The sequence below is a fragment of the Oncorhynchus masou genome, unplaced genomic scaffold (assembly GCF_036934945.1).
Source record: "Oncorhynchus masou masou isolate Uvic2021 unplaced genomic scaffold, UVic_Omas_1.1 unplaced_scaffold_1992, whole genome shotgun sequence".
NCBI classification, from domain to species: Eukaryota; Metazoa; Chordata; class Actinopteri; order Salmoniformes; family Salmonidae; genus Oncorhynchus; species Oncorhynchus masou.
Genome location: NW_027008483.1, coordinates 7,501 through 30,842, shown reverse-complemented (window position 1 = coordinate 30,842; position 23,342 = coordinate 7,501). Strand labels below are relative to the sequence as shown.

The 23,342-nt window shown below is 33.0% G+C and overlaps 1 long non-coding RNA gene across 1 annotated transcript in view; it reads left to right on the top strand.

The window, feature by feature from the left end:
- Window positions 1-23,342, top strand: part of LOC135532702 (uncharacterized) — a 40,899-nt gene that overhangs the window by 15,915 nt on the left and 1,642 nt on the right. The window contains exon 3 of the long non-coding RNA XR_010454382.1: window positions 19,731-19,892. This is a non-coding gene — a long non-coding RNA (uncharacterized LOC135532702). The remainder of the gene's footprint in view (window positions 1-19,730; window positions 19,893-23,342) is intronic.

Sequence of the window (23,342 nt, the reverse complement as noted above, 5' to 3'; positions counted from 1 at the left end):
GGCGTGAGTTGTCTTTATTTAGTATGGTCAGGGCTTGAGTTGTCTTTATTTAGTCTGGTCAGGGAGTGAGTTGTCTTTATTTAGTCTGGTCAGGGCGTGAGTTGTCTTTATTTAGTCTGGTCAGGGCGTGAGTTGTCTTTATTTAGTATGGTCAGGGCGTGAGTTGTCTTTATTTAGTATGGTCAGGGCGTGAGTTGTCTTTATTTAGTCTGGTCAGGGCGTGAGTTGTCTTTATTTAGTCTGGTCAGGGCGTGAGTTGTCTTTATTTAGTCTGGTCAGGGCGTGAGTTGTCTTTATTTAGTCTGGTCAGGGCGTGAGTTGTCTTTATTTAGTCTGGTCAGGGCGTGAGTTGTCTTTATTTAGTCTGGTCAGGGCGTGAGTTGTCTTTATTTAGTCTGGTCAGGGCGTTAGTTGTCTTTATTTAGTCTGGTCAGGGCGTGAGTTGTCTTTATTTAGTATGGTCAGGGCGTGAGTTGTCTTTATTTAGTCTGGTCAGGGCGTGAGTTGTCTTTATTTAGTCTGGTCAGGGCGTGAGTTGTCTTTATTTAGTCTGGTCAGGGCGTGAGTTGTCTTTATTTAGTCTGGTCAGGGCGTGAGTTGTCTTTATTTAGTCTGGTCAGGGCGTGAGTTGTCTTTATTTAGTCTGGTCAGGGCGTGAGTTGTCTTTATTTAGTATGGTCAGGGCGTGAGTTGTCTTTATTTAGTCTGGTCAGGGCGTGAGTTGTCTTTATTTAGTCTGGTCAGGGCGTGAGTTGTCTTTATTTAGTCTGGTCAGTTGTCTTTATTTAGTATGGTCAGGGCGTTAGTTGTCTTTATTTAGTCTGGTCAGGGCGTTAGTTGTCTTTATTTAGTCTGGTCAGGGCGTGAGTTGTCTTTATTTAGTATGGTCAGGGCGTGAGTTGTCTTTATTTAGTCTGGTCAGGGCGTGAGTTGTCTTTATTTAGTCTGGTCAGGGCGTGAGTTGTCTTTATTTAGTATGGTCAGGGCGTGAGTTGTCTTTATTTAGTATGGTCAGGGTGTGAGTTGTCTTTATTTAGTATGGTCAGGGCGTGAGTTGTCTTTATTTAGTATGGTCAGGGCGTGAGTTGTCTTTATTTAGTCTGGTCAGTTGTCTTTATTTAGTATGGTCAGGGCGTTAGTTGTCTTTATTTAGTCTGGTCAGGGCGTTAGTTGTCTTTATTTAGTCTGGTCAGGGCGTGAGTTGTCTTTATTTAGTATGGTCAGGGCGTGAGTTGTCTTTATTTAGTCTGGTCAGGGCGTGAGTTGTCTTTATTTAGTCTGGTCAGGGCGTGAGTTGTCTTTATTTAGTCTGGTCAGGGCGTGAGTTGTCTTTATTTAGTATGGTCAGGGCGTGAGTTGTCTTTATTTAGTCTGGTCAGGGCGTGAGTTGTCTTTATTTAGTATGGTCAGGGCGTGAGTTGTCTTTATTTAGTCTGGTCAGGGCGTGAGTTGTCTTTATTTAGTCTGGTCAGGGCGTGAGTTGTCTTTATTTAGTATGGTCAGGGCGTGAGTTGTCTTTATTTAGTCTGGTCAGTGCGTGAGTTGTCTTTATTTAGTCTGGTCAGGGCGTGAGTTGTCTTTATTTAGTATGGTCAGGGCGTGAGTTGTCTTTATTTAGTCTGGTCAGGGCGTGAGTTGTCTTTATTTAGTCTGGTCAGGGCGTGAGTTGTCTTTATTTAGTCTGGTCAGGGCGTGAGTTGTCTTTATTTAGTCTGGTCAGGGCGTGAGTTGTCTTTATTTAGTCTGGTCAGGGCGTGAGTTGTCTTTATTTAGTATGGTCAGGGCGTTAGTTGTCTTTATTTAGTATGGTCAGGGCGTTAGTTGTCTTTATTTAGTCTGGTCAGGGCGTGAGTTGTCTTTATTTAGTATGGTCAGGGCGTGAGTTGTCTTTATTTAGTATGGTCAGGGCGTGAGTTGTCTTTATTTAGTATGGTCAGGGCGTGAGTTGTCTTTATTTAGTCTGGTCAGGGCGTGAGTTGTCTTTATTTAGTATGGTCAGGGCGTTAGTTGTCTTTATTTAGTCTGGTCAGGGCGTGAGTTGTCTTTATTTAGTATGGTCAGGGCGTGAGTTGTCTTTATTTAGTCTGGTCAGGGCGTGAGTTGTCTTTATTTAGTATGGTCTGGGCGTGAGTTGTCTTTATTTAGTCTGGTCAGGGCGTGAGTTGTCTTTATTTAGTATGGTCAGGGCGTTAGTTGTCTTTATTTAGTCTGGTCAGGGCGTGAGTTGTCTTTATTTAGTATGGTCAGGGCGTGAGTTGTCTTTATTTAGTCTGGTCAGGGAGTGAGTTGTCTTTATTTAGTATGGTCAGGGCGTTAGTTGTCTTTATTTAGTATGGTCAGGGCGTGAGTTGTCTTTATTTAGTCTGGTCTGTTTTACTGGCCTACCCACAATACTCCATAATGTCAAAGTGGAATTACGTTTTTTCTAAATGTTTACAAATTAATAAAAAATGAAAAGCTGAAATGCCTTTAGTCAATAAGTGTCCCGCTCGTTGTCATGGAAATGAGTCAATAAGTGTCACGCTCGTTGTCGTGGAAATGAGTCAATAAGTGTCCCGCTCGTTGTCGTGGAAATGAGTCAATAAGTGTCCCGCTCGTTGTCATGGAAATGAGTCAATAAGTGTCCCGCTCGTTGTCGTGGAAATGAGTCAATAAGTGTCCCGCTCGTTGTCGTGGAAATTAGTCAATAAGTGTCCCGCTCGTTGTCGTGGAAATGAGTCAATAAGTGTCCCGCTCGTTGTCGTGGAAAAGACCGGACCAAGGTGCAGCATGGTACATTTCTTTTATTGATAAATGTCGCCAACAGAACAAGGAAACGACCGTGAAGCTTACTTAGGCTATAATGCCACTAACAAAGACAACTACCGACAACCGTGAAGCTTACTTAGGCTATAATGCCACTAACAAAGACAACGACCCACAAATACAAAAGGAAAAAGGCTGCTTAAGTTTGATTCCCAATCAGAGACAATGATAGACAGCTGTCCCTGATTGAGAACCCAAAACATAGAAACAAAGAACATAGAGTTTCCCACCCGAGTCACCAACCAACCAAACATAGAGAATAAAAAGATCTCTACAGTCAGGGCGTGACAATAAGTATTCAACCCCTTTGTTAAGCCTAAATAAATTCAGGAGCGAAAATGTCCTTAACAAGTCACATAATAAGTCTGTTTGTTTAATAATAACAATAACAATAATAACAATAACAATAACAATAATAATAACAATAACAATAATAACAATAGCAATAACAATAATAATAATAACAATAACAATAACAATAATAACAACAATAATAATAATAATAATAACAATAATAACAATAATAACAATAACAATAATAACAATAATAATAATAACGATAACAATAACAATAATAATAATAATAATAACAATAACAATAACAATAACAATAATAACAATAATAGTGTTTAATAACATGATGTTTGAATGACTACCTCATCTCTGGACCCCACACATACAATGATCCGTCAGGCCCCTCAGTCGAGCAGTGAATTTCAAACACAGACTCAACCACAAAGACCAGGGAGGTTTTCCAAGGCCTCACTGAGATGGACCCCTATAGGGAGATGTAAAAATGAAAAAATACATTGAATTTCCCTTTTTTTATTTATTTCACCTTTATTTAACCAGGCAAGTCATATTTAACTAGTCAGTTAAGAACAAATTCTTATTTTCAATGACGGCCTAGGAAAGGTGGGTTAACTGCCTTGTTCAGGGGCAGAACGACAGATTTCACCAACCTTTGATCATGGTGAAGTTATTGATGACACTGTGGATGGTGTATCAATACACCCAGTCACTACTATACAGGCGTCCTTCCTAACTCAGTTACCGGAGAGGAAGGTGTTTTTTCCTTTTCATTTCATTTATTTTTTATTGAACCTTTTATAGGGCAAGTCAATTAAGAAGAAATTCTTATTTACAATGACTGTCTACCAAACATTACAATGTACCAACGTAATGACTCTAGGAACAGTGGGTTAACTGTCTGTACTGTCTACCAAACATTACAATGTACCAACATAATGACTCTAGGAACAGTGGGTTAACTGTCTGTACTGTCTACAAAACATTACAATGTACCAACATATTCTCAATCTAATCTATACACTGAGGAGGACAACATGCTGATCAATATAATATAATATACACACTGAGGAAGACAACATGCTGATCAATATAATATAATATACACACTGAGGAAGACAACATGCTGATCAATATAATATAATATACACACTGAGGAAGACAACACACTGATCAATATAATATACACACTGAGGAAGACAACATGCTGATCAATATAATATAATATACACACTGAGGAAGACAACATGCTGATCAATATAATATAATATACACACTGAGGAAGACAACACACTGATCAATATAATATACACACTGAGGAAGACAACATGCTGATCAATATAATATAATATACACACTGAGGAAGACAACATGCTGATCAATATAATATAATATACACACTGAGGAAGACAACATGCTGATCAATATAATATACACACTGAGGAAGACAACATACTGATCAATATAATATACACACTGAGGAAGACAACATGCTGATCAATATAATATAATATACACACTGAGGAAGACAACATACTGATCAATATAATATAATATACACACTGAGGAAGACAACATACTGATCAATATAATATAATATACACACTGAGGAAGACAACATGCTGATCAATATAATATACACACTGAGGAAGACAACATACTGATCAATATAATATAATATACACACTGAGGAAGACAACATGCTGATCAATATAATATAATATACACACTGAGGAAGACAACATACTGATCAATATAATATAATATACACACTGAGGAAGACAACATACTGATCAATATAATATAATATACACACTGAGGAAGACAACATGCTGATCAATATAATATACACACTGAGGAAGACAACATGCTGATCAATATAATATAATATACACACTGAGGAAGACAACACGCTGATCAATATAATATACACACTGAGGAAGACAACATGCTGATCAATATAATATAATATACACACTGAGGAAGACAACATGCTGATCAATATAATATACACACTGAGGAAGACAACATGCTGATCAATATAATATAATATACACACTGAGGAAGACAACACGCTGATCAATATAATATACACACTGAGGAAGACAACATACTGATCAATATAATATAATATACACACTGAGGAAGACAACATGCTGATCAATATAATATAATATACACACTGAGGAAGACAACATACTGATCAATATAATATAATATACACACTGAGGAAGACAACATACTGATCAATACAATATAATATACACACTGAGGAAGACAACATGCTGATCAATATAATATAATATACACACTGAGGAAGACAACATGCTGATCAATATAATATAATATACACACTGAGGAAGACAACATGCTGATCAATATAATATAATATACACACTGAGGAAGACAACATACTGATCAATATAATATAATATACACACTGAGGAAGACAACATGCTGATCAATATAATATAATATACACACTGAGGAAGACAACATGCTGATCAATATAATATAATATACACACTGAGGAAGACAACATACTGATCAATATAATATACACACTGAGGAAGACAACATGCTGATCAATATAATATAATATACACACTGAGGAAGACAACATACTGATCAATATAATATACACACTGAGGAAGACAACATACTGATCAATATAATATACACACTGAGGAAGACAACATGCTGATCAATATAATATAATATACACACTGAGGAAGACAACATGCTGATCAATATAATATAATATACACACTGAGGAAGACAACATACTGATCAATATAATATAATATACACACTGAGGAAGACAACATACTGATCAATATAATATACACACTGAGGAAGACAACATACTGATCAATATAATATAATATACACACTGAGGAAGACAACATACTGATCAATATAATATACACACTGAGGAAGACAACATACTGATCAATATAATATAATATACACACTGAGGAAGACAACACACTGATCAATATAATATAATATACACACTGAGGAAGACAACACACTGATCAATATAATATAATATACACACTGAGGAAGACAACATGCTGATCAATATAATATAATATACACACTGAGGAAGACAACATGCTGATCAATATAATATACACACTGAGGAAGACAACATACTGATCAATATAATATAATATACACACTGAGGAAGACAACATGCTGATCAATATAATATACACACTGAGGAAGACAACATGCTGATCAATATAATATAATATACACACTGAGGAAGACAACATGCTGATCAATATAATATAATATACACACTGAGGAAGACAACATACTGATCAATATAATATAATATACACACTGAGGAAGACAACATGCTGATCAATATAATATACACACTGAGGAAGACAACACACTGATCAATATAATATAATATACACACTGAGGAAGACAACACACTGATCAATATAATATAATATACACACTGAGGAAGACAACATGCTGATCAATATAATATACACACTGAAGAAGACAACACACTGATCAATATAATATAATATACACACTGAGGAAGACAACATACTGATCAATATAATATACACACTGAGGAAGACAACACACTGATCAATATAATATAATATACACACTGAGGAAGACAACATGCTGATCAATATAATATAATATACACACTGAGGAAGACAACATACTGATCAATATAATATAATATACACACTGAGGAAGACAACATGCTGATCAATACAATATAATATACACACTGAGGAAGACAACATGCTGATCAATATAATATACACACTGAGGAAGACAACATGCTGATCAATATAATATAATATACACACTGAGGAAGACAACATGCTGATCAATATAATATAATATACACACTGAGGAAGACAACACACTGATCAATATAATATAATATACACACTGAGGAAGACAACATACTGATCAATATAATATACACACTGAGGAAGACAACATGCTGATCAATATAATATAATATACACACTGAGGAAGACAACACACTGATCAATATAATATAATATACACACTGAGGAAGACAACATGCTGATCAATATAATATAATATACACACTGAGGAAGACAACATACTGATCAATATAATATACACACTGAGGAAGACAACATGCTGATCAATATAATATAATATACACACTGAGGAAGACAACATGCTGATCAATACAATATAATATACACACTGAGGAAGACAACATGCTGATCAATATAATATACACACTGAGGAAGACAACATGCTGATCAATATAATATACACACTGAGGAAGACAACATGCTGATCAATATAATATAATATACACACTGAGGAAGACAACATGCTGATCAATATAATATAATATACACACTGAGGAAGACAACACACTGATCAATATAATATAATATACACACTGAGGAAGACAACATACTGATCAATATAATATAATATACACACTGAGGAAGACAACATACTGATCAATATAATATAATATACACACTGAGGAAGACAACATATTGATCAATATAATATAATATACACACTGAGGAAGACAACATACTGATCAATATAATATACACACTGAGGAAGACAACATGCTGATCAATATAATATACACACTGAGGAAGACAACATGCTGATCAATATAATATAATATACACACTGAGGAAGACAACATGCTGATCAATATAATATAATATACACACTGAGGAAGACAACATGCTGATCAATATAATATAATATACACACTGAGGAAGACAACATGCTGATCAATATAATATAATATACACACTGAGGAAGACAACATACTGATCAATATAATATAATATACACACTGAGGAAGACAACACACTGATCAATATAATATAATATACACACTGAGGAAGACAACACACTGATCAATATAATATAATATACACACTGAGGAAGACAACATACTGATCAATATAATATAATATACACACTGAGGAAGACAACATACTGATCAATATAATATAATATACACACTGAGGAAGACAACATGCTGATCAATATAATATAATATACACACTGAGGAAGACAACATACTGATCAATATAATATAATATACACACTGAGGAAGACAACATGCTGATCAATATAATATAATATACACACTGAGGAAGACAACATACTGATCAATATAATATAATATACACACTGAGGAAGACAACATACTGATCAATATAATATACACACTGAGGAAGACAACATACTGATCAATATAATATAATATACACACTGAGGAAGACAACATACTGATCAATATAATATAATATACACACTGAGGAAGACAACATGCTGATCAATATAATATAATATACACACTGAGGAAGACAACATGCTGATCAATATAATATAATATACACACTGAGGAAGACAACATGCTGATCAATATAATATAATATACACACTGAGGAAGACAACATACTGATCAATATAATATAATATACACACTGAGGAAGACAACATACTGATCAATATAATATAATATACACACTGAGGAAGACAACACACTGATCAATATAATATACACACTGAGGAAGACAACACACTGATCAATATAATATAATATACACACTGAGGAAGACAACATGCTGATCAATATAATATAATATACACACTGAGGAAGACAACATGCTGATCAATATAATATAATATACACACTGAGGAAGACAACATGCTGATCAATATAATATAATATACACACTGAGGAAGACAACATGCTGATCAATATAATATACACACTGAGGAAGACAACATACTGATCAATATAATATACACACTGAGGAAGACAACATACTGATCAATATAATATACACACTGAGGAAGACAACATACTGATCAATATAATATACACACTGAGGAAGACAACATGCTGATCAATATAATATAATATACACACTGAGGAAGACAACATGCTGATCAATATAATATAATATACACACTGAGGAAGACAACACACTGATCAATATAATATAATATACACACTGAGGAAGACAACATACTGATCAATATAATATACACACTGAGGAAGACAACATGCTGATCAATATAATATACACACTGAGGAAGACAACATACTGATCAATATAATATACACACTGAGGAAGACAACACACTGATCAATATAATATAATATACACACTGAGGAAGACAACACACTGATCAATATAATATAATATACACACTGAGGAAGACAACATACTGATCAATATAATATACACACTGAGGAAGACAACATGCTGATCAATATAATATAATATACACACTGAGGAAGACAACACACTGATCAATATAATATAATATACACACTGAGGAAGACAACATGCTGATCAATATAATATACACACTGAGGAAGACAACATGCTGATCAATATAATATAATATACACACTGAGGAAGACAACATACTGATCAATATAATATACACACTGAGGAAGACAACATGCTGATCAATATAATATAATATACACACTGAGGAAGACAACATGCTGATCAATATAATATAATATACACACTGAGGAAGACAACATGCTGATCAATATAATATAATATACACACTGAGGAAGACAACATGCTGATCAATATAATATAATATACACACTGAGGAAGACAACATGCTGATCAATATAATATAATATACACACTGAGGAAGACAACATGCTGATCAATATAATATACACACTGAGGAAGACAACATACTGATCAATATAATATAATATACACACTGAGAAAGACAACACACTGATCAATATAATATAATATACACACTGAGGAAGACAACATACTGATCAATATAATATAATATACACACTGAGGAAGACAACATGCTGATCAATATAATATAATATACACACTGAGGAAGACAACATGCTGATCAATATAATATAATATACACACTGAGGAAGACAACATGCTGATCAATATAATATAATATACACACTGAGGAAGACAACATGCTGATCAATATAATATAATATACACACTGAGGAAGACAACATGCTGATCAATATAATATAATATACACACTGAGGAAGACAACATGCTGATCAATATAATCTACACACTGAGGAAGACAACATGCTGATCAATATAATATAATATACACACTGAGGAAGACAACATGCTGATCAATATAATATAATATACACACTGAGGAAGACAACATACTGATCAATATAATATAATATACACACTGAGGAAGACAACACACTGATCAATATAATATAATATACACACTGAGGAAGACAACATGCTGATCAATATAATATAATATACACACTGAGGAAGACAACATACTGATCAATATAATATAATATACACACTGAGGAAGACAACATACTGATCAATATAATATAATATACACACTGAAGAAGACAACATACTGATCAATATAATATACACACTGAGGAAGACAACACACTGATCAATATAATATAATATACACACTGAGGAAGACAACACACTGATCAATATAATATAATATACACACTGAGGAAGACAACACACTGATCAATATAATATACACACTGAGGAAGACAACATGCTGATCAATATAATATACACCCTGAGGAAGACAACATGCTGATCAATATAATATAATATACACACTGAGGAAGACAACATGCTGATCAATATAATATACACACTGAGGAAGACAACACACTGATCAATATAATATAATATACACACTGAGGAAGACAACATGCTGATCAATATAATATACACACTGAGGAAGACAACATGCTGATCAATATAATATAATATACACACTGAGGAAGACAACATGCTGATCAATATAATATACACACTGAGGAAGACAACATGCTGATCAATATAATATAATATACACACTGAGGAAGACAACATGCTGATCAATATAATATAATATACACACTGAGGAAGACAACATACTGATCAATATAATATAATATACACACTGAGGAAGACAACATGCTGATCAATATAATATAATATACACACTGAGGAAGAGAACATGCTGATCAATATAATATACACACTGAGGAAGACAACATGCTGATCAATACAATATAATTTACACACTGAGGAAGACAACATGCTGATCAATACAATATAATATACACACTGAGGAAGACAACATGCTGATCAATATAATATACACACTGAGGAAGACAACATGCTGATCAATATAATATAATATACACACTGAGGAAGACAACATACTGATCAATATAATATACACACTGAGGAAGACAACATGCTGATCAATATAATATACACACTGAGGAAGACAACATGCTGATCAATATAATATAATATACACACTGAGGAAGACAACATGCTGATCAATATAATATACACACTGAGGAAGACAACACACTGATCAATATAATATAATATACACACTGAGGAAGACAACATGCTGATCAATATAATATAATATACACACTGAGGAAGACAACATACTGATCAATATAATATAATATACACACTGAGGAAGACAACATGCTGATCAATACAATATAATATACACACTGAGGAAGACAACATGCTGATCAATATAATATAATATACACACTGAGGAAGACAACATGCTGATCAATACAATATAATTTACACACTGAGGAAGACAACATGCTGATCAATACAATATAATATACACACTGAGGAAGACAACATGCTGATCAATATAATATACACACTGAGGAAGACAACATGCTGATCAATATAATATAATATACACACTGAGGAAGACAACACACTGATCAATATAATATAATATACACACTGAGGAAGACAACATACTGATCAATATAATATAATATACACACTGAGGAAGACAACACACTGATCAATATAATATAATATACACACTGAGGAAGACAACACACTGATCAATATAATATAATATACACACTGAGGAAGACAACATGCTGATCAATATAATATACACACTGAGGAAGACAACATACTGATCAATATAATATACACACTGAGGAAGACAACATGCTGATCAATATAATATAATATACACACTGAGGAAGACAACACACTGATCAATATAATATAATATACACACTGAGGAAGACAACATACTGATCAATATAATATAATATACACACTGAGGAAGACAACATACTGATCAATATAATATACACACTGAGGAAGACAACATGCTGATCAATATAATATAATATACACACTGAGGAAGACAACATGCTGATCAATATAATATAATATACACACTGAGGAAGACAACATGCTGATCAATATAATATACACACTGAGGAAGACAACACACTGATCAATATAATATAATATACACACTGAGGAAGACAACATGCTGATCAATATAATATAATATACACACTGAGGAAGACAACATGCTGATCAATATAATATACACACTGAGGAAGACAACATGCTGATCAATATAATATAATATACACACTGAGGAAGACAACATGCTGATCAATATAATATAATATACACACTGAGGAAGACAACATGCTGATCAATATAATATAATATACACACTGAGGAAGACAACATGCTGATCAATATAATATAATATACACACTGAGGAAGACAACATGCTGATCAATATAATATAATATACACACTGAGGAAGACAACACACTGATCAATATAATATAATATACACACTGAGGAAGACAACATGCTGATCAATATAATATAATATACACACTGAGGAAGACAACATGCTGATCAATATAATATAATATACACACTGAGGAAGACAACACACTGATCAATATAATATACACACTGAGGAAGACAACATACTGATCAATATAATATAATATACACACTGAGGAAGACAACACACTGATCAATATAATATACACACTGAGGAAGACAACATACTGATCAATATAATATACACACTGAGGACGACAACATGCTGATCAATATAATATAATATACACACTGAGGAAGACAACACACTGATCAATATAATATACACACTGAGGAAGACAACATGCTGATCAATATAATATAATATACACACTGAGGAAGACAACATACTGATCAATATAATATAATATACACACTGAGGAAGACAACATGCTGATCAATATAATATAATATACACACTGAGGAAGACAACACACTGATCAATATAATATAATATACACACTGAGGAAGACAACATACTGATCAATATAATATAATATACACACTGAGGAAGACAACATGCTGATCAATATAATATAATATACACACTGAGGAAGACAACATACTGATCAATATAATATACACACTGAGGAAGACAACATACTGATCAATATAATATACACACTGAGGAAGACAACATACTGATCAATATAATATAATATACACACTGAGGAAGACAACATACTGATCAATATAATATAATATACACACTGAGGAAGACAACATGCTGATCAATATAATATAATATACACACTGAGGAAGACAACATACTGATCAATATAATATACACACTGAGGAAGACAACATACTGATCAATATAATATAATATACACACTGAGGAAGACAACATACTGATCAATATAATATAATATACACACTGAGGAAGACAACATGCTGATCAATATAATATAATATACACACTGAGGAAGACAACATGCTGATCAATATAATATAATATACACACTGAGGAAGACAACACACTGATCAATATAATATAATATACACACTGAGGAAGACAACACACTGATCAATATAATATACACACTGAGGAAGACAACATACTGATCAATATAATATAATATACACACTGAGGAAGACAACATGCTGATCAATATAATATAATATACACACTGAGGAAGACAACATGCTGATCAATATAATATAATATACACACTGAGGAAGACAACATACTGATCAATATAATATAATATACACACTGAGGAAGACAACATGCTGATCAATATAATATAATATACACACTGAGAAAGACAACATGCTGATCAATATAATATAATATACACACTGAGGAAGACAACATGCTGATCAATATAATATACACACTGAGGAAGACAACACACTGATCAATATAATATAATATACACACTGAGGAAGACAACACACTGATCAATATAATATAATATACACACTGAGGAAGACAACATGCTGATCAATATAATATACACACTGAGGAAGACAACATACTGATCAATATAATATAATATACACACTGAGGAAGACAACATACTGATCAATATAATATACACACTGAGGAAGACAACATGCTGATCAATATAATATACACACTGAGGAAGACAACATGCTGATCAATATAATATAATATACACACTGAGGAAGACAACATACTGATCAATATAATATAATATACACACTGAGGAAGACAACATGCTGATCAATATAATATACACACTGAGGAAGACAACATGCTGATCAATATAATATAATATACACACTGAGGAAGACAACATGCTGATCAATATAATATAATATACACACTGAGGAAGACAACATACTGATCAATATAATATAATATACACACTGAGGAAGACAACATGCTGATCAATATAATATAATATACACACTGAGGAAGACAACATGCTGATCAATATAATATAATATACACACTGAGGAAGACAACATGCTGATCAATATAATATAATATACACACTGAGGAAGACAACATGCTGATCAATATAATATAATATACACACTGAGGAAGACAACACACTGATCAATATAATATAATATACACACTGAGGAAGACAACATGCTGATCAATATAATATAATATACACACTGAGGAAGACAACATGCTGATCAATATAATATAATATACACACTGAGGAAGACAACACACTGATCAATATAATATAATATACACACTGAGGAAGACAACATACTGATCAATATAATATACACACTGAGGAAGACAACACACTGATCAATATAATATAATATACACACTGAGGAAGACAACACACTGATCAATATAATATAATATACACACCGAGGAAGACAACATGCTGATCAATATAATATAATATACACACTGAGGAAGACAACACACTGATCAATATAATATAATATACACACCGAGGAAGACAACATGCTGATCAATATAATATAATATACACACTGAGGAAGACAACACACTGATCAATATAATATAATATACACACTGAGGAAGACAACATGCTGATCAATATAATATAATATACACACTGAGGAAGACAACACACTGATCAATATAATATAATATACACACTGAGGAAGACAACATGCTGATCAATATAATATACACACTGAGGAAGACAACATGCTGATCAATATAATATAATATACACACTGAGGAAGACAACATGCTGATCAATATAATATAATATACACACTGAGGAAGACAACATGCTGATCAATATAATATAATATACACACTGAGGAAGACAACATACTGATCAATATAATATAATATAATATACACACTGAGGAAGACAACACACTGATCAATATAATATAATATACACACTGAGGAAGACAACATGCTGATCAATATAATATAATATACACACTGAGGAAGACAACATGCTGATCAATATAATATAATATAATATACACACTGAGGAAGACAACATACTGATCAATATAATATAATATAATATACACACTGAGGAAGACAACACACTGATCAATATAATATAATATACACACTGAGGAAGACAACACGCTGATCAATATAATATAATATACACACTGAGGAAGACAACACGCTGATCAATATAATATAATATACACACTGAGGAAGACAACACGCTGATCAATATAATATAATATACACACTGAGGAAGACAACATGCTGATCAATATAATATAATATACACACTGAGGAAGACAACATGCTGATCAATATAATATAATATAATATACACACTGAGGAAGACAACACACTGATCAATATAATATAATATACACACTGAGGAAGACAACATGCTGATCAATATAATATAATATAATATACACACTGAGGAAGACAACACACTGATCAATATAATATAATATACACACTGAGGAAGACAACATACTGATCAATATAATATAATATACACACTGAGGAAGACAACATGCTGATCAATATAATATAATATACACACTGAGGAAGACAACATGCTGATCAATATAATATAATATACACACTGAGGAAGACAACATGCTGATCAATATAATATAATATACACACTGAGGAAGACAACATGCTGATCAATATAATATAATATACACACTGAGGAAGACAACATGCTGATCAATATAATATACACACTGAGGAAGACAACACACTGATCAATATAATATAATATACACACTGAGGAAGACAACACACTGATCAATATAATATAATATACACACTGAGGAAGACAACATGCTGATCAATATAATATAATATACACACTGAGGAAGACAACACACTGATCAATATAATATAATATACACACTGAGGAAGACAACATGCTGATCAATATAATATAATATACACACTGAGGAAGACAACACACTGATCAATATAATATAATATACACACTGAGGAAGACAACATACTGATCAATATAATATAATATACACACTGAGGAAGACAACATACTGATCAATATAATATACACACTGAGGAAGACAACATACTGATCAATATAATATAATATACACACTGAGGAAGACAACATGCTGATCAATATAATATAATATACACACTGAGGAAGACAACATGCTGATCAATATAATATACACACTGAGGAAGACAACATGCTGATCAATATAATATAATATACACACTGAGGAAGACAACATACTGATCAATATAATATAATATACACACTGAGGAAGACAACATGCTGATCAATATAATATAATATACACACTGAGGAAGACAACATGCTGATCAATATAATATACACACTGAGGAAGACAACATGCTGATCAATATAATATACACACTGAGGAAGACAACATACTGATCAATATAATATAATATACACACTGAGGAAGACAACATGCTGATCAATATAATATAATATACACACTGAGGAAGACAACATGCTGATCAATATAATATAATATACACACTGAGGAAGACAACACACTGATCAATATAATATAATATACACACTGAGGAAGACAACATACTGATCAATATAATATAATATACACACTGAGGAAGACAACATACTGATCAATATAATATACACACTGAGGAAGACAACACACTGATCAATATAATATAATATACACACTGAGGAAGACAACACACTGATCAATATAATATAATATACACACTGAGGAAGACAACATGCTGATCAATATAATATACACACTGAGGAAGACAACATGCTGATCAATATAATATAATATACACACTGAGGAAGACAACATACTGATCAATATATAATATAATATACACACTGAGGAAGACAACATGCTGATCAATATAATATAATATACACACTGAGGAAGACAACATGCTGATCAATATAATATAATATACACACTGAGGAAGACAACACACTGATCAATATAATATAATATACACACTGAGGAAGACAACATACTGATCAATATAATATACACACTGAGGAAGACAACATACTGATCAATATAATATAATATACACACTGAGGAAGACAACACACTGATCAATATAATATAATATACACACTGAGGAAGACAACATGCTGATCAATATAATATAATATACACACTGAGGAAGACAACACACTGATCAATATAATATACACACTGAGGAAGACAACACACTGATCAATATAGTATAATATACACACTGAGGAAGACAACATACTGATCAATATAATATAATATACACACTGAGGAAGACAACATACTGATCAATATAATATACACACTGAGGAAGACAACATGCTGATCAATATAATATAATATACACACTGAGGAAGACAACATACTGATCAATATAATATAATATACACACTGAGGAAGACAACATGCTGATCAATATAATATAATATACACACTGAGGAAGACAACATGCTGATCAATATAATATAATATACACACTGAGGAAGACAACATGCTGATCAATATAATATAATATACACACTGAGGAAGACAACATACTGATCAATATAATATAATATACACACTGAGGAAGACAACACACTGATCAATATAATATAATATACACACTGAGGAAGACAACATGCTGATCAATATAATATACACACTGAGGAAGACAACATGCTGATCAATATAATATAATATACACACTGAGGAAGACAACACACTGATCAATATAATATAATATACACATTGAGGAATACAACATGCTGATCAATATAATATACACACTGAGGAAGACAACATGCTGATCAATATAATATAATATACACACTGAGGAAGACAACATACTGATCAATATAATATAATATACACACTGAGGAAGACAACATGCTGATCAATATAATATAATATACACACTGAGGAAGACAACATGCTGATCAATATAATATAATATACACACTGAGGAAGACAACATACTGATCAATATAATATAATATACACACTGAGGAAGACAACATGCTGATCAATATAATATAATATACACACTGAAGAAGACAACATGCTGATCAATATAATATAATATACACACTGAGGAAGACAACATGCTGATCAATATAATATAATATACACACTGAGGAAGACAACATTCTGATCAATATAATATAATATACACACTGAGGAAGACAACATGCTGATCAATATAATATAATATACACACTGAGGAAGACAACATGCTGATCAATATAATATACACACTGAGGAAGACAACATGCTGATCAATATAATATACACACTGAGGAAGACAACACACTGATCAATATAATATACACACTGAGGAAGACAACATACTGATCAATATAATATAATATACACACTGAGGAAGACAACATACTGATCAATATAATATAATATACACACTGAGGAAGACAACATGCTGATCAATATAATATAATATACACACTGAGGAAGACAACATGCTGATCAATATAATATACACACTGAGGAAGACAACACACTGATCAATATAATATAATATACACACTGAGGAAGACAACATACTGATCAATATAATATAATATACACACTGAGGAAGACAACATACTGATCAATATAATATAATATACACACTGAGGAAGACAACATACTGATCAATATAATATAATATACACACTGAGGAAGACAACACACTGATCAATATAATATAATATACACACTGAGGAAGACAACACACTGATCAATATAATATAATATACACACTGAGGAAGACAACATGCTGATCAATATAATATAATATACACACTGAGGAAGACAACACACTGATCAATATAATATAATATACACACTGAGGAAGACAACATGCTGATCAATATAATATAATATACACACTGAGGAAGACAACATACTGATATTTTTCTATTGTTGGAATACAGTCAGTAGAAAGATGTTGGACCACAATGGAAATGTTTCTACTTTGTTTTGATTGTAAATATTCAGCAGTATCTCTCATTCATTCATCCACTCCAGTGTCCAGACGGTTCTGATGAGAACAACTGTTTTGACTGCCAGCCGGGTAACTTCCACTGTGGCACCAACCTGTGTATCTTCGAGACGTGGCACTGTGATGGCCAGGAGGACTGTCTGGATGGTAGTGACGAGAGAGACTGTTTGGGAGCTGTACCCAGGAAGGTACAGAACAACATCATTTGATGAGTGCTTACATTTGTCCTACTGTTGAAGTCAGAAGTTTACATACACTTTTGTTGGGGTCATTTAAACTTTTTTTTCAACAACTCCACAAATTTCTTGTTGATAAACTATAGTCTTGGCAAGTCAGTTAGTACATCTACTTTGTGCAGGACACAAGTCATTTTTCCAACAATTGTTTACAGACTACGGTTTGTACGGAGAAATGTCCTCTGATGAAACAAAAATAGAACTGTTTGGCCATAATGACCATCGTTATATTTGGAGGAAGAAGGGGGGTGCTTGCAAGCCGAAGAACACCATCCCAATCGTGAAGCACGGGGATGGCAGCATCATGTAGTGGGGGTGCTTTGCTGCAGGAGGGACTGGTGCACTTCACAAAATAGATGGCATCATGAGAAAGGGAAGTTATGTGGATATATTGAAGCCACATCTCAAGACATCAGTCAGGAAGTTAAAGCTTGGTCGCAAATGGGTCTTCCAAATGGACAATGACCCCAAGCATACTTCCAATGTTGTGGCAAAATGGGACAACAAAGTCAAGGTATTGGAGTGGCCATCACAAAGCCCTGACTTCAATCCTATAGAATTTTTTTTGGCAGAACTGAAAAAGCTTGTGAGAGCAAGGAGGCCTACAAACCTGACTCAGTTACACCAGCTGTGTCAGGAGGCCTACAAACCTGACTCAGTTACACCAGCTCTGTCAGGAGGCCTACAAACCTGACTCAGTTTCACCAGCTCTGTCAGGAGGAATGGGCCAAAATTCACCCAACTTATTGTGGGAAGCTTGTGGAAGGCTACCCAAAACGTTTGGCCCAAGTTAAACAATTTAAAGGCAATGCTACCAAATACTAATTGAGTGTATGTAATGTTCTGAACCCCTGGGAATGTGATGAAATAAATCAATCTCTCTACTATTATTCTGACATTTCACATTCTTAAAATAAAGTGGTGATCCTAACTGACCTAAGACAGGGAATTTGTAATAGGATTAAAAGTCAGGAATTGTGAAAAACTGAGTTTGAATGTATTTGGCGAAGGTGTATGTAAACTTACGACTTCAAATGTGTATTATACACGTGTTTATTGCATATGGGGTCAAGGCATATGGGGTCAAGGTGGGGTCAAGGCCAGGGTCACCGTTGTCCAGTGCCCCTGGAGCAATAAGGGTTAGGTGCCTTGCTCAAGTGCACATCGACAGATTTCTCACCTTGTTGGCTTCAGGATTCAAACGAGCAACCTTTCAATTACTCTAACCGCTGGGTTACCTGCCATCAGGCTACCTGGCACCTGGTTACCTGCCATCTGCCTACCTGGCACCTGGTTACCTGCCATCTGGCTACCTGGCACCTGGTTACCTGCCATCTGGCTACCTGGCACCTGGTTACCTTCCATCTGCCTACCTGGCACCTGGTTACCTGCCATCTGGCTACCTGGTACCTGGTTACCTGCCATCTGGCTACCTGTCACCTGGTTACCTGTTACCTGCCACCTGGCTACCTGGCACCTGGTTACCTGCCATCTGGCTACCTGGCACCTGGTTACCTGCCATCTGGCTACCTGTCACCTGGTTACCTGCCATCTGGCTACCTGGCACCTGGTTACCTGCCATCTGGCCATCTGGCACCTGGTTACCAATCTACATTTGAATCTTACCCTACGAGGTCCAGAGTACTGCTGGTTTTCTGTTCTACCTGATAATGAATTACTCTCAACTGGTGTCCCAGGTCTAAATCAGTCCCTGATCATTAACACACCTGGTGTCCCAGGTCTAAATCAGTCCCTGATCATTAATGTGTTTTATAATGTATTGTATTACTAGTAGTAGTGTGTTTATAATGTATTGTATTACTAGTAGTAGTGTGTTTATAATGTGTTTTATAATATATTGTATTACTAGTAGTAGTGTGTTTTATAATGTGGTTTATAATGTATTGTATTACTAGTAGTAGTATGTTTATAATGTATTGTATTACTAGTAGTAGTGTGTTTTATAATGTATTGTATTACTAGTAGTAGTGTGTTTTATAATGTATTGTATTACTAGTAGTAGTGTGTTTTATAATGTGTTTTATAATGTATTGTATTACTAGTAGTAGTATGTTTTATAATGTATTGTATTACTAGTAGTAGTATGTTTTATAATGTGTTTTATAATATATTGTATTACTACTAGTAGTATGTTTTATAATGTATTGTATTACTAGTAGTAGTGTGTTTTATAATGTATTGTATTACTAGTAGTAGTGTGTTTTATAATGTATTGTATTACTATTAGTAGTGTGTTTTATAATGTGTTGTATTACTAGTAGTAGTGTGTTTATAATGTGTTTTATAATATATTGTATTACTAGTAGTAGTATGTTTTATAATGTGGTTTATAATGTATTGTATTACTAGTAGTAGTGTGTTTATAATGTATTGTATTACTAGCAGTAGTGTGTTTTATAATGTATTGTATTACTAGTAGTAGTGTGTTTTATAATGTATTGTATTACTAGTAGTAGTGTGTTTTATAATGTATTGTATTACTAGTAGTAGTGTGTTTTATAATGTATTGTATTACTAGTAGTAGTATGTTTATAATGTATTGTATTACTAGTAGTAGTGTGTTTTATAATGTATTGTATTACTAGTAGTAGTGTGTTTTATAATGTATTGTATTACTAGTAGTAGTGTGTTTTATAATGTATTGTATTACTAGTAGTAGTGTGTTTTATAATGTATTGTATTACTAGTAGTAGTGTGTTTTATAATGTATTGTATTACTAGTAGTAGTGTGTTTTATAATGTGTTTTATAATGTATTGTATTACTAGTAGTAGTGTGTTTATAATGTGTTTTATAATGTATTGTATTACTAGTTGTAGTATGTTTTATAATGTGTTTTATAATGTATTGTATTACTAGTAGTAGTGTGTTTTATAATGTATTGTATTACTAGTAGTAGTGTGTTTTATAATGTATTGTATTACTAGTAGTAGTGTGTTTTATAGTGTGTTTTATAATGTGTTGTATTACTAGTAGTAGTATGTTTTATAATATATTGTATTACTAGTAGTAGTGTGTTTTATAATGTATTGTATTACTAGTAGTAGTGTGTTTATAATGTGTTTATAATGTATTGTATTACTAGTAGTAGTGTGTTTTATAATGTGTTTATAATGTATTGTATTACTAGTAGTAGTGTGTTTTATAATGTATTGTATTACTAGTAGTAGTGTGTTTATAATGTGTTTTATAATGTATTGTATTACTAGTAGTAGTATGTTTTATAATATATTGTATTACTAGTAGTAGTGTGTTTTATAATGTATTGTATTACTAGTAGTAGTGTGTTTTATAATGTATTGTATTACTAGTAGTAGTGTGTTTATAATGTGTTTATAATGTGTTGTATTACTAGTAGTAGTGTGTTTTATAATGTATTGTA